The sequence below is a fragment of the Myotis lucifugus genome, unplaced genomic scaffold (assembly GCF_000147115.1).
Source record: "Myotis lucifugus unplaced genomic scaffold, Myoluc2.0 scaffold_7, whole genome shotgun sequence".
In the NCBI taxonomy this organism is placed as follows: Eukaryota; Metazoa; Chordata; class Mammalia; order Chiroptera; family Vespertilionidae; genus Myotis; species Myotis lucifugus.
This window is the reverse complement of record NW_005871055.1, coordinates 7,272,458-7,284,813: the sequence shown is the minus strand read 5'-3', so window position 1 is coordinate 7,284,813 and position 12,356 is coordinate 7,272,458. Positions and strand designations below refer to the sequence as shown.

The 12,356-nt window shown below is 43.5% G+C and overlaps 1 protein-coding gene across 1 annotated transcript in view; it reads left to right on the top strand.

The window, feature by feature from the left end:
• The first annotated feature begins 12,230 nt into the window (after positions 1-12,230).
• The window catches only part of RCBTB2 (RCC1 and BTB domain containing protein 2), a 37,177-nt gene continuing 37,051 nt past the window's right edge, over positions 12,231-12,356 (top strand). Inside the window, exon 1 of the mRNA XM_023749106.1 lies at positions 12,231-12,266. The gene's annotated coding sequence lies outside the window, so the exon portion shown is untranslated. The remainder of the gene's footprint in view (positions 12,267-12,356) is intronic.

Sequence of the window (12,356 nt, the reverse complement as noted above, 5' to 3'; positions counted from 1 at the left end):
AGCTTTCTTAGGATTGTCTATTTGGGGCAGGGATTTCTCTGAGCTTTTAAGGAGATGCGGGAGACATATCTGAGCTATGAGTTAGTAAGATTGTCCACTGGGGCACTCACTGGGGAAAGGAAAGAGAAGAAGAATCTGAAGCCACGGAACCAGGAAGACTGGTTAAACCAGGGCCTGGACATTCTGATTAATTAAGTAGGTAGAAGTTCTGGGTCACAGGTGGAGATGACAAGAGGTGGAACTGCTGTGAGACAAGGGTTTGTGGAGAGAGGCTTCTAGGGTGTCAAAGCCCAGAGCTAAGCCAGAGAACAGCTACTGTCAAATCCTAATCATAGAAAAGTTCAAAAGAAAGCCCTGTCCAATCCTGTGGAAAGAGATTGGAAGTGGGTGGAGATGAGAGGTGAGTTTAAGAGAGCATGGAGTATAGCCACAGTAGGTGACATTTTGTCACATCATCCTTGTTTCTCGATAATGTGTACTAGTGTTTTGAGAATCCCAAATGCACAAAATCATGGGCTGATCCAGGTCAACCATCAACATTGACTGCAGGGCCAAATCGCTTGGGAAAGAAGATAATGCTCTGCATTTGGTGGGATCAGAAAGGTGTGGTGTATTATGAGCTTCTAAAACCAGGTGAAACCGTTAATACTGATCACTACTGATAACAATCAATTTGAACCACGCTTTGATCATGAAACGACCAGAATGGGCCAGAAGACACAGCAAAGTAATTTTGCTTCATGATAACGCACATCACACATTTCAAAACCAGTTAAAGACACGTTAAAGGATCTTGCCTGGGAAGTATTAACCCACCCACTGTATTCACCAGACCTTGCTCCTTCAGATTACCACTTGTTTTGAACACAGGCTATATTTACCAGACCTTGCTCCTTCAGATTACCACTTGTTTTGAGCACAAGCACTTTCTGAGCAGCACTTCAAAACGTACGAAGAAGTGGAAAATTGGGTCTCTGAATGGTTTGCCTCAAAACAAGAAAAGTTCTATTGGGACGGTATCCACAAATTACCTAAAAGATGAGGGAAATGTGTAGCTAGCGATGGACATTACTTTGAATAAAGCACTTTTGATGTTTCTCTTGAAATTATCTTGTTTTCTTTGATTACAAAATCTGCCATTATTGACCAGTACACCTAGTATGTATTGCCTATTTTGAAATCCTCTTGTACATTATTGACTTATCATTGCTTCCTAATTTACCTAAAATCTTACTCTTCATTTCTCCTATATCAGTGGTTCTCAACCTGTGGGTCGCGACCCCTTTGAGGGTCGAACAACCCTTTCACAGGGGTCGCCTAAGACCATCGGAAAACATATATATAATTACATATTGTTTTGTGATTAATCACTATGCTTTAATTATGTTCAGTTTGTAACAATGAAATTGGGGGTCACAACATGAGGAACTGTATTAAAGGGTCGCAGCATTAGGAAGGTTGATGTAGACGGTCAAGTGGAATGAAGTTAACTAGAAGTGGACGTTCTGCCAAGAAAAGGCGGGGGCCTGCAAGCGGGCCATGTCAGAACAAAGTCTTGCACACAAGATTTATTGTTCCGAGGCAGAGTTTCCTTGGGTCCATGAGGGCATGGAAAGTTAAAGGGAGGGTATACTGCTGCAGGTTGAAAGGGTCTTTGTATAACATAGGAAATTATTAGTTTAATGTATAACTTAGCTCAAATGATCACATAGGCATGCCTGCTTTTCATTGTCACTTGCTGTACTCCATTGTTATTTGCTGTACTCTCCAAATAAAAGCCATGAGAGCTTTGGGGGCTTTGCTACTTGCCTGACGAGCAGTAGCCCTCTGTCTCTGAAACTCATCCTGCACGCCGAGCTCATCTCAGCGTCACCGTTCACCTACAGAACATCAACAGTTGAGAACCACTGTCCTATATGCTGCTTGGGAAGGTCTCTGGAAATAGGATGGATAGCCATTTGGGACAAGGGTTCAGTACATGGTCCATTTCCCAGGCTAGGTAGTTCCAGGTAACAGGACCAGAACTTTTTTATACACCTTTCTCCTAATTTTAATTTTGGAAACCATGAAGCTGGGCTTACCTCAAATTACTAACTATATCAACAATTATTTAAATTTACAAAAAGAGTTAGAAGTTTTATTTTGTTCCTCATTTCATTGTGATACATATGAGATCATCAGTTCAGACTATACTATTGAGCTTTAGAAACATTACACTGGCCTTGCAAAATGAGACGATGAGTTAGTTTCCAAGTTTTCTCTAGTGACTTGGGTCAGAGGCACCAAACTCTAGCTAGGAACTAGTACACCAGATAGGAATCTCAAAAGGGGAGAGGGGTTAAACAGACACCGGTACTAAATAATGGAGTCTCAGCACAGTTTCTTCTAGGTGGGGCTCTTAAACTTTCTCCCTGACCCATCCCGTGCATTTTCACCAGTTGAGATGGCGCTCCTGACCCAAAGCCTGAGATCCTGAATTTTGAACAGTTTGGCCAGAGACAGCCCCTGCCTTTCCTCTGTGGTGCAGACTTGCTACAATACCTTCTGTAGACCCACATTGGCTCAGGCTGGAGTGGCAACATCAGCTTTGAATTTCTGCTGTTGCAGAGAAGCCTTGCTTGATATCTGACTAGGCTTCAGAAAAGTCTGTCCCCTAAAAGGCAATTTGGTTGAAGAGCCAGTGTGAGGAAGGCTGTAAATGAGCAGACCCAATCCAGGACGTTCCCAGGTGAGCGTATGAGGTACACCAATTCCCTGAAGACTTTGAGGGCAGAACAGGAAGAAAATATCAAGTCTATAGATGGTCCTAGGATTTATGGCCTGCTGTATTTGCACTGGGTTCAAGACCTCGTCCCCATCCATATGCAAGGTAAGTCCTACTGTTAATCTCACATGAAGGGGTGGAGCTATCGGACCAAAAACAAACCTGCAGATAACCTGGCTCAGAGTTTCACCACTTCCAGGCTGGCTGCCCAGAAGCAAGCTGTTCGGCCCTTAGAGTTCTGACCCAGGGTGGGTGAAAAACACCTTGTTCTGTTTCCCTTACACCAACTGAGATAAGTTAAATCCTGCTGAAGACTCCATTGATGTTAAGATAGAATAAGAGAAAAATGACCACAGAGACTATATAATGTAAGTATTTGTTTAATCTCTTCTTTGTCCTCTCCTCTGCATCCCAAAGCCACTGCTCAAATTCCAGCTTGCATTGTCTTTCATCTGGACTCCTGCCACCACGTCTGTTTCTTTTCCTGTGTCTTTCTGTTCCCCTCATGCTACTCTCCAAGCCATATCTGATCTCTGTTTAAAGCTCTCAAGGAATTGCCTGTCTAGACTCATCTCCAGCCTTGTCTCCCCTTTGCCTTTATGGCATTTCTCCACTTAAGATTAGAGGTCAGGAGAGCAAGGTTATCTCCTTCATTGTATTTGTCACAACTGTGGTAATAAAGGGTACACAGCACCTGGGCCATAAATAGCTGTGGATTCTATCTCCTTTGTTCACTGTCATAGTCGGCCTGGCCCTGGCTCCCTGTCTTGGCAGGGAGCCTGCAGAACCAGCCATGCAAAGGGTAATTTGCAGAAGGAAGAAAGACCTTTGTCAATTTTACTCTGGAGGCCTAGAATTTTTTTTTTAAATATCTTTTTGGTTTTAAGAATATGCAGTTTCTTGGGAGAATTAAATGAACCAAAATTTCTTAAATGTAGGCTAAAGGGAGCCTATTTATTATTTTTACCACTAAGTGAAAATTGTGCCAAGCTTATTTTCTTGGTTACTGGAAAATGTCTCTCTAATAAAATGTTTTTCTGAATTTTGTTCTCTCTAACAGGATGATTATGTCCCATAGGGCTAGAGTATTGTTAATTAAAACAATAGGATACACAAAGAAAAATCACAAAAAGTTTTAGATCAGGAAATGCTTAAATGTTTCCAAAAAATGTTTATCAGGAAATGTTATTCCAGAATCAAAACATTTCCTGCCTGATGATTATTCCACGAAGAAAGAACATGTGATGCCAGTTATGGGGTCTTGTAAAAAAAGAAATTCTATGATGGAATACATTTATTTTTTTTAAATCCATTATAAGCAGCATGAGATAAATGGGAATTGCCCAGAATCATATGGCTTTTAAAAGTTTATTATTCGCATAACTATTTGATCCTTAAGCCTTATAGAAAAAAAATACAAGAAATAAAGTAGAAATTCACCAATATCTTACCACTCAGAGATGACCACTCTTAATATTTAAGTCAACATAATTCTAGGCAGGTCTCTGTGTAAATATATGCCCTTGTGTACAACTTTATGTAAGTGGTTTTTATGATAGATACTATATCAGCAACATAACATAGATTTATTTTCCTGCAATAAGTCTAGACTTGTGGTATTACTCTTCATAATTGTGCATCATATGTCTCCATTGGGCTATTCCACATTTCAGCAGCAGCTCTCCAAACATCATATCCTCGTGTGACAATGTAAAAAAAAAAAAAGGGAAGAGGGGAAGAGAGGGCAACTGAGTGGGTAGAGGGGTCTTTCTTATTATTTATTTTAATACTTTTTTTTTAAATTTCAGATAGAAAGGGAGAGGGAGAGAGATATGAAAACATCAATGATGAGAGAGAATCATTGTTTGGCTGTCTCCTGCATGCCCCCTGCTGGGGATTGAGCCCACAACCCAGGCAGGTGCCCTGCCCAGGAATCAGACCATGACCTCCTGGTTCATGGGTTGAAGCTCAACCACTGAGCTACACCAGCTGGGCTGGAGGGGTCTTTCTTAGACTCCTCCTAGTGACATCCTTGTATGTGTCTACAGCCAGGATGTCACATGTCCACCCCAGAGGATGCTAGACGGTGTCTGCAGGATTATACTAGAACATCCCATCCTCCCAGCCCCTATGGGATTTAAGGAGGGCTAATACTCCCATAAGGTTGTCCTGAGATGTGGAATCAGAAAATTGTTCTCTTTTAGTGTGACCTAGCTGTATTTCCAAACTATGACCTGCAGAAACATAGATCACAATAGCAATGACATTATCTGGAATAACATTTGAAAGAGAAATTATAAATAATAAAATAACAGACAAAAAAATAGAAACACAAAAGAAAAATGTCTATCTGATATAGAGGTCATCTCTTTTCTTCTGACCAAGAAATGTGTTGTTTAGTGGCCTTTTTTTTTTCTCCTCCTTCTCTCCTTCTACCTCTCCTCCATCTCTTCTTCTCTCTTTTTTCCTCTTCCTTTTCCTCCTCCCATTTTCCTCCTTCTCTTTCTCCTCCTCCTCCTTTTCCTCCTACATTTCCTCCTCCTCTTCTCTGGAACTTCTCCCCTCAGTCAGACTCCTTATCCCAGTACTTTGCAACCTTTAGCTTCTGGCCAGTCAGTACTTTGCAACCTTTAGCTTCTGGCCAGTCAGCTTTCCCACAATTTGGTCAGCCAATTGAACCCAAGTCTTTGCTTTTTCTTAGCATTTGCAGTATATTATTATCTGAAATGTCGGAAACTTCAAAATGTAATACCAATCACCAATTTCATAAAGTCTTGAGAAATTTAAGTTTTAGAAAACTAATCTGTTTCACCAGGTCATTACTCAATCAGTGGCATGCCAGGGCAGCTAAGTACAGTTCTCTTTCATTAATTACTTTATTCATTTAATCTGTAACAAGGTGACCTATGGAGAAACTTACTTGTACTTTTTTTTGCTGCTGAAGACTCAACAAGAAGGAAAAAAAAAAAGATTCCTCTTCCCTGAAGTATAACAGACTTTTCTGAATTCTCAAGAAAAAAACAACACAAAAAAACAATAGAAGGTGGGGCATTTCTGCCTGGCTGTCTGGAAAAAAAAAAAAAAAGCAAGATGAAGTCTCTCTGCTTTGGTCCCATTATGGCTGGGCCCAATGTGGGATGGAAAAAGAACAAGGGCTTCATGTTTTGCTAGAGTAGAGTCATGAATCTACTCCAGTAAAGTGACAGAACATTGAGGGGAAATGGCCCCAGGAGTGGCTGGAGAAGCTGAACAATAAAAATTATATCTTGAGAATAAATGACATCGCCAAGGGAGAGAGAACAGAGAAATCCAAGGACAGAACTCTGGGCGTGCCAAGGACTGGAGATGTGGGGGATGAGAGGTGATCAACCAGTGGAGCTGCCAGTTACATGGAAGACCAGAGAGAGGGGCCTCCTGAAAGTGAATGCTTCGAGATAGCTGGTATGAACAATGGTTTCAAATACGGCTGAGAGTTGGAGTGAGATAACTGAGAAATAACCCCTGATTTTGCAATATGGAGATCAGTGGTGACTTTTCCAAGAGCAGTTTCAGTGGAGAGGTGGGAGCAGAAAACTGATTGGAGTGGATTCAAGAATGAATAGGTGGAGGGGCTGAGGATGCAGTGAGTATAAATGGCTCTTTCCAGGAATTTTGGAGGAAAGCAGAGAAATAGGGTGGTAGCTGGAGGGGAATGGGTTGTCAGGACATTGTTTTATTTTAAGGTTAGAAATTCCACTTTATTTTTTAAAATGTATCTTTATTGTTGAAAGTATTACAGGTGTCTCCTTTCCACCTCAGTGATTCCCTTCCACGTCCCAAACAAAAACCTTCTTGGCGCTATGTCCCTATAATTATTTTAAAGGGAAAAGTTAAAAAGAATTTATTTCACTTAAGCTTCTATGAGAAATAGCTGTATCTTCCTCCCATCTTGTGTAATGGCATGGTTGCTATCATTTATCTGATGGATAATGAAATCCTATTTTTCTGTGAATGGGATGATGCATTGGAAAAAGCATTGATATTATGAATCCAAAGACTTGAGATAAGTTACCTTACAATCTGGGCATCTATAAATTGAGAACTAATATTTCATCTCTCTCAGCTCTATGATTTTGTAAATATAAAATACAAATGCAAAGTAATGTTAAGGCAAAGAAACATTATGTAAAATTACCAAGATTTGCTAAGTAAGTATATTATACTGAAAGTGATTGAAGGATAAACATTTGATAACTGCATAGTAAAAGGTAAAATTTTAAATGTTATATACATTTTGATTATTATACTTATAATGTTATTAAATTCAAAATATTTTACTTACAATATTACAAAGATTCAAAATGTGATGAAATCAGATACCTGCCTACAGAGCTGATGGTACTCTATGGAAGTGATTTCTAAACATTTTTGATCATGTGCTCTGATCACAAAAATATGCACTATTGTAAATCTACATGTGAAATATTAGTACAATTTGATTTTTTAAAAATTACAATGTACATTTGATATTATTTTGTATTACTTTTAAGTGTACAGCATAGTTGTTAGACAGTTATACACTTTACCAAGTATTCCCCTGATGTTTCCATTATCCACTTGGCACCATACATAATTATTAGAATATTATTGACTACATTTCCTATGCTGTACTTTATATCCCCATGACTATTTTGTAACTACTAATCTGTTTTATCTAACCTACTGTTTATTCCTTCTACTATATTCTTCATTTCAGATATTGTATTCTTCACTTCTGATTGGTTATTTTTATGGTTTCTATGCTCATTTTTATGCTGTTGAAGTTCTCACTTAGTTCCTTGAGCGTTCTTATAACCATTGTTTTGAACTCTGTATCTGACAGATTGCTTGCTTCCATTTCATTAGGTTCTTTTTTCTCGAGGTTTCTCCTGTTCTTTCATTTGGGGCATATTCTTTGCCTTTCCATTTTGACTGCCTCTCTTGGTTTCTGTGTATTAGGTAGATGTTCTATGTCTCCCTGCTTTCATAGGGTGGCTTTATGTAGTAGGTCCTGTGGGATCCAGTGGCAAAGTCTCCCTGATCAGCTCAGCTGGATGCTCCAGAAATGTCCCCTGTGCGGGTTATGTGAGCCTTCTTGTTGAGTCTTGATTGCTGTTGGCCCCTTTTGTGCATGGGATCAACCCTCAGGCTGCCTGCTAGGAGGACCGATCCCACACAGTGTATGAATTGCTGTGCCGGTGCTGACTACATGAAGCAAAATTTGTTTCAGCAGCGTCTGGTGGCCTTTGGATTTGCCACTTGTGGAGCTAATCAGGTCCTGCTGTGATGTGGTCTGAAGTCCACCACTGGGTGTGTTAGTTCTGGGGCCTCTTGGACTGAACTCTGGTGCAGGTCAATGTCCAATGCTGCCTGTGACTGGCCCTGGGCAACCTGTTTGGAGCTACAAAGTGATCCACAGTTTGTGCCTGTCTGTTCTGGGCCTGAGTGCGCACTAAGCTGCATACAAGGCCGGCTTCCACCAGCACTGAGCCTGGTGGTCGGTTAGCTAAAGGCCGAAGAGACCCACCGTGACTGTTAGGCTCCGTCACTGAAAGAGCCTCTGGCAGTATGCAAATTGCAGGAGAACGGTTCTCAGTGAATCAGTAGGTAGGGGTCAGTGGTACCAAACTGATACAGATTCAAACTCAGCGCCAGTGCTTGGTATGAAGCCACCCAGCAAAATCTCAGGGTTCACCAAGGCCAGCTGTTTGCAGAACTTTGGTGTGGGGCAGAATCTCAGGAAGTCATCAGAATGAAGCCCAGCAGAGTTTGTCAGACTCAAACAGACCAAGATTGGGCTGTGACGGAAGGGATCGGCACAGGAACAAGGGTCCCGGTTGGGCGTGGGAGGAGAAAATGGCCCTAAAGCCACACAACTCAGTCTGTCCTGGATTCTGCCCAGACCTCCTCCAGAGCTTGCGCTCAGCAAGGCAGAGCTGCTGGGAGTTGGGAGGGTGAAGCCAGTGGACCTCCTGTGGGGGAATGACACAGGTCAGGCTCTCAGGAAGGTTGAGGTGAATGGCCCCCAACCCAGAGCCCACAACTCAGTCTGGAACACCCCCTGAGTCTGCCCAGACCTCTACACCCGGGGCCTCAGGCAGCTGACACCTCTGCAGGGCTTGGGCTTGGCAGGGCAGGGAAACAGGGAGTTGGAGGGTGGGGCTATTGCATCCCCCCAGGCTGATGCCATCTGGAGGGGAGTTCTTGACCCAAGAAAGATGGAGTTTGTGGGAGAGGAACTATGCCCAGGAACCCTGGTGGTTGTCCCTGTGGATTTATCCTTGGAGCCACACAACCCAGTCTCTCCTCTCACAATTCTAGTCCACTTTGAGCTTCTCTCCCTCCACCAGAACTCAGGGTGCGTGGCTGCAAGTGTACTGTGTGCGGGCCCACTAAGAGGACATCCGGGTTTTTAGCAGACTTCTCTCTCCCTGGAAGACAGAATCCCGCTGCTTTTCACAGCCAGATATTATGTGGGCTCTTCTTCCTGGTTCTGGTGCTCTGGGATGGGAACCTGGTGTGGAGTTGAGACCCCTCACAGTAACCCAGGACTTTTGCTGCTGAGATATCCCTCCAGATTCTCAGTTGCCTCACATGGGTGCAGGGCCAGCCCTTTTTGCACCTATGCCCTTCCAACCAGTCTCTATGTGGCTTCTTCTGTAAATACTTGTTTTAAGACTCTTATTCAACGAATCTTCAGTTGGGGTTATTTAGGTTGATTGTTCTAATGCAACCTAAATAACCAGTTTGGTCCTGGGAGGAAGTGAGTGTAACTTCCTCCTACTCCACTGCTCTCTTGGATCCCCTTGATTTCTTAATTTAGAAAAAAAATAGAGATAGTCTAACAGTTTCTTCCCATATTCCAACTGCTCCAGGGGTCAGACTTGTTATAGGAAGTTTCCCTTTCTATATTTTGGGACTATGCCTGTTGAAATCCTCTGCTCTAATTATTCTTGCTGTAATCACATCTAACATTAAGTTCCCCATTAACAATATGTGTCAGTGCTAGAAATCAAAGAAAGTCTGTGCTATAAATTTTTCATAATTTAGGAATAATCTCAGGACTTTTAAAAAGTATCGACTAAAATTATTACTAGGTTGATTTGTAAATGATGCGTTACATTCTGTATGAAAGTGGTTTTCTGTAATTTTGCTCTGTAAATGGTGACTCAAATCCCTTAAAATGCTTTAAATACAAAACAGTTTGGATAAAGGGAAAAAGTGACAAGAGATCTTGAGTGTTTGAATTAGAAACAATTCCTGTTTAATGAAAACTAAACTTGTTTAATGATGAATTTTAACTCTGGAGGTGTGTGCCCTGCCAGCACAGCCAAGGGTTCCGTGAGCCTGAGGGGGGGAGGGGGGGGGTGAAGGATGTAGAAAAGACAAAGAGAATAAGCTGGGTCTGGGTGGATCGCCTGTGCCTGACTGAGACCAAAGAGAGATACCCAGACTCCAAGCTGAGCCTTTATTTTATAGCCAGAGGTAAACAAGGTAGTGGTCACCATAGTTACAATGTTCTTGTGAGTTTCACTTGTTTTCGCAGCACTTGCTGCATCTCCCTCAGCAGTTAGCTACCCAGATAAGATCTAGGGAGAGTCATAAGGTCAAGCCTAATTATGCTAAGAGGACTGTGCCCTCTAAGCTGGGACTCCTTGTGGCTTTGCCAACAGGTCAGTCCTGAGGCTTAACCCTACAGCCGCTCCCTATAGAGGTGATCAGAGGACAAGCCTTTTCCTGACAAGAAAACGAAGTCATTAGGTTTTAAATATAGACTCAGTGTTATACAGCTTTGCCATAAGAAAAGGAGGAAGGAGAAAGCTGACCAAGGTATCAGAAAAGATAATCTCAAGCCTTTGTGGATTTGATATCAACCACTCTTAAGAGGTCAGGCTATCTAGGCAGTCAGGCCCAGAACTGGCACAAACCAACTAAAATGAGAGTAGACAGTGGATTAGTGGATTAATGTTTCTGTTGAAGTTTCTTAATGTAGTGTGGAAGCATATTTGAGGAATTAAAGGCATGTAACAGATTAATTCCACAAACATCTATTAAGTATTTTGTGGTACAGAAATTAATAAAGCATGATCTGTGCCCTCAAGAATTTCACCATCTAGTGAGTTTTAAACATCCCAAGTAACTGTAAGGAAGGTATGTTGAGTGATGACCCCTTCTCTCTGACTGCTTTTCTTAGTCTGGCCATCCTCTCCTTTTGGATAAGTACTACTGAAGGGGGTCCCTCTAATTATCCTTTTTAAAATAAAAATTCTAAGTTTTCCTTTCACTTATGATTATGTCAGAGTTTACATTAAAAGCGCAAAGAGTAACTGTTTCAGGGGAAAAGTTTGCCTTAAGCAATGCCATGCATGCAAACTTCTGGCCCTACTCATGTCCTGTACAATCAAATAAACCAAGTCTCCTTCTGGGGCTCAATGGAGTAAGCTTTGCTTGTAGACATAAATGACACCACAGCAGTGCACTGAGGGCAGCTAGCCATTCTGGAACTTTCCCAACAAAATGTCATTTCCCAATGAAATGACAAAAGCCAGACCAAACAAGAGACCTGACTACACCGGGCTGATATCTGTTATTTTATCTGGCTGTCCTACTTCTGTCAAATCATTTAAATGTTGAACCTATGTCATTGAAAAGCCGGCATATAAGCAACCAGCTGACTTTATAGGAACAGCTAATAATATTATTAGTTGTGGAGCATTTTACCAAAATCCGCTCAGGAATGGAGTGTGGTAATCTGAAAGGAATTACTGCGCATTACAAAGCCGTGGTGCGTTTACTAAAATGCACGAAGGGCAGCAGAAGTGCGTGCAGGGTCACACAGAAATGACGGCGGCTGACTAAGGGAGCGTGGCTGTTCCAGGTCTTGGTCCCAAGGAAACTCGGGTCACCTCCCCAGCACACACCCCGTTATTTCGGCCTTCGCACTAGAAAGGTGCAGGGCTTGTCCCACATTAGCGAGGCGACAAGGGGACCGTGAGAAAAAGGCGATGAGCTCCCAGATGGGGACCACCCCTGGGAAAGCCGGACAGGACGGCAGGCGGGTTGCCCACAGCATCATAGGCGCCTCACACGCAGGAGTCGGGCATCTCCAGACTCCCAAGGCGGTGGGCACCAGAACCATGGAGAAGGCGGGGGTGTCCCACAGGGGATTCCGGAGAAAAGGCCGAGGTGGGCCCGGGCGGGAGGCGGTGTCCAGCCCCCGGCGGCGGCTCCGGAGGAGGGGAGGTGGGCGAGGAGGAGCGGGGCGCGCGGTGGGCACCAGAGACGAGAGGAGGGGCGAGGCGCCTTCCCCGGCCCCCCCTCCCCTCGCGTGGGCTCCCCTCTCTTGCCCTCCCCGGTCCGCCCGGCACCCGAGCGCATCCCGAGGTCTGGCCGCTTCAAGGGGAGGCGCCACATCTTCGCGCCCGCCCGGGACGTGCAGTGCGGCGGCGCAGGAGGCGGAGCGGAAGCGCGGGCCGGCGCTGAGGTAGGCTTGGGCAGCGCGTCGAGCCGGAAGGGCGGGGCTGCAGCGGGCAGTCTCGGGTGTCCTCGGGGCGGTGCCGCCGCCCCCCGCTGC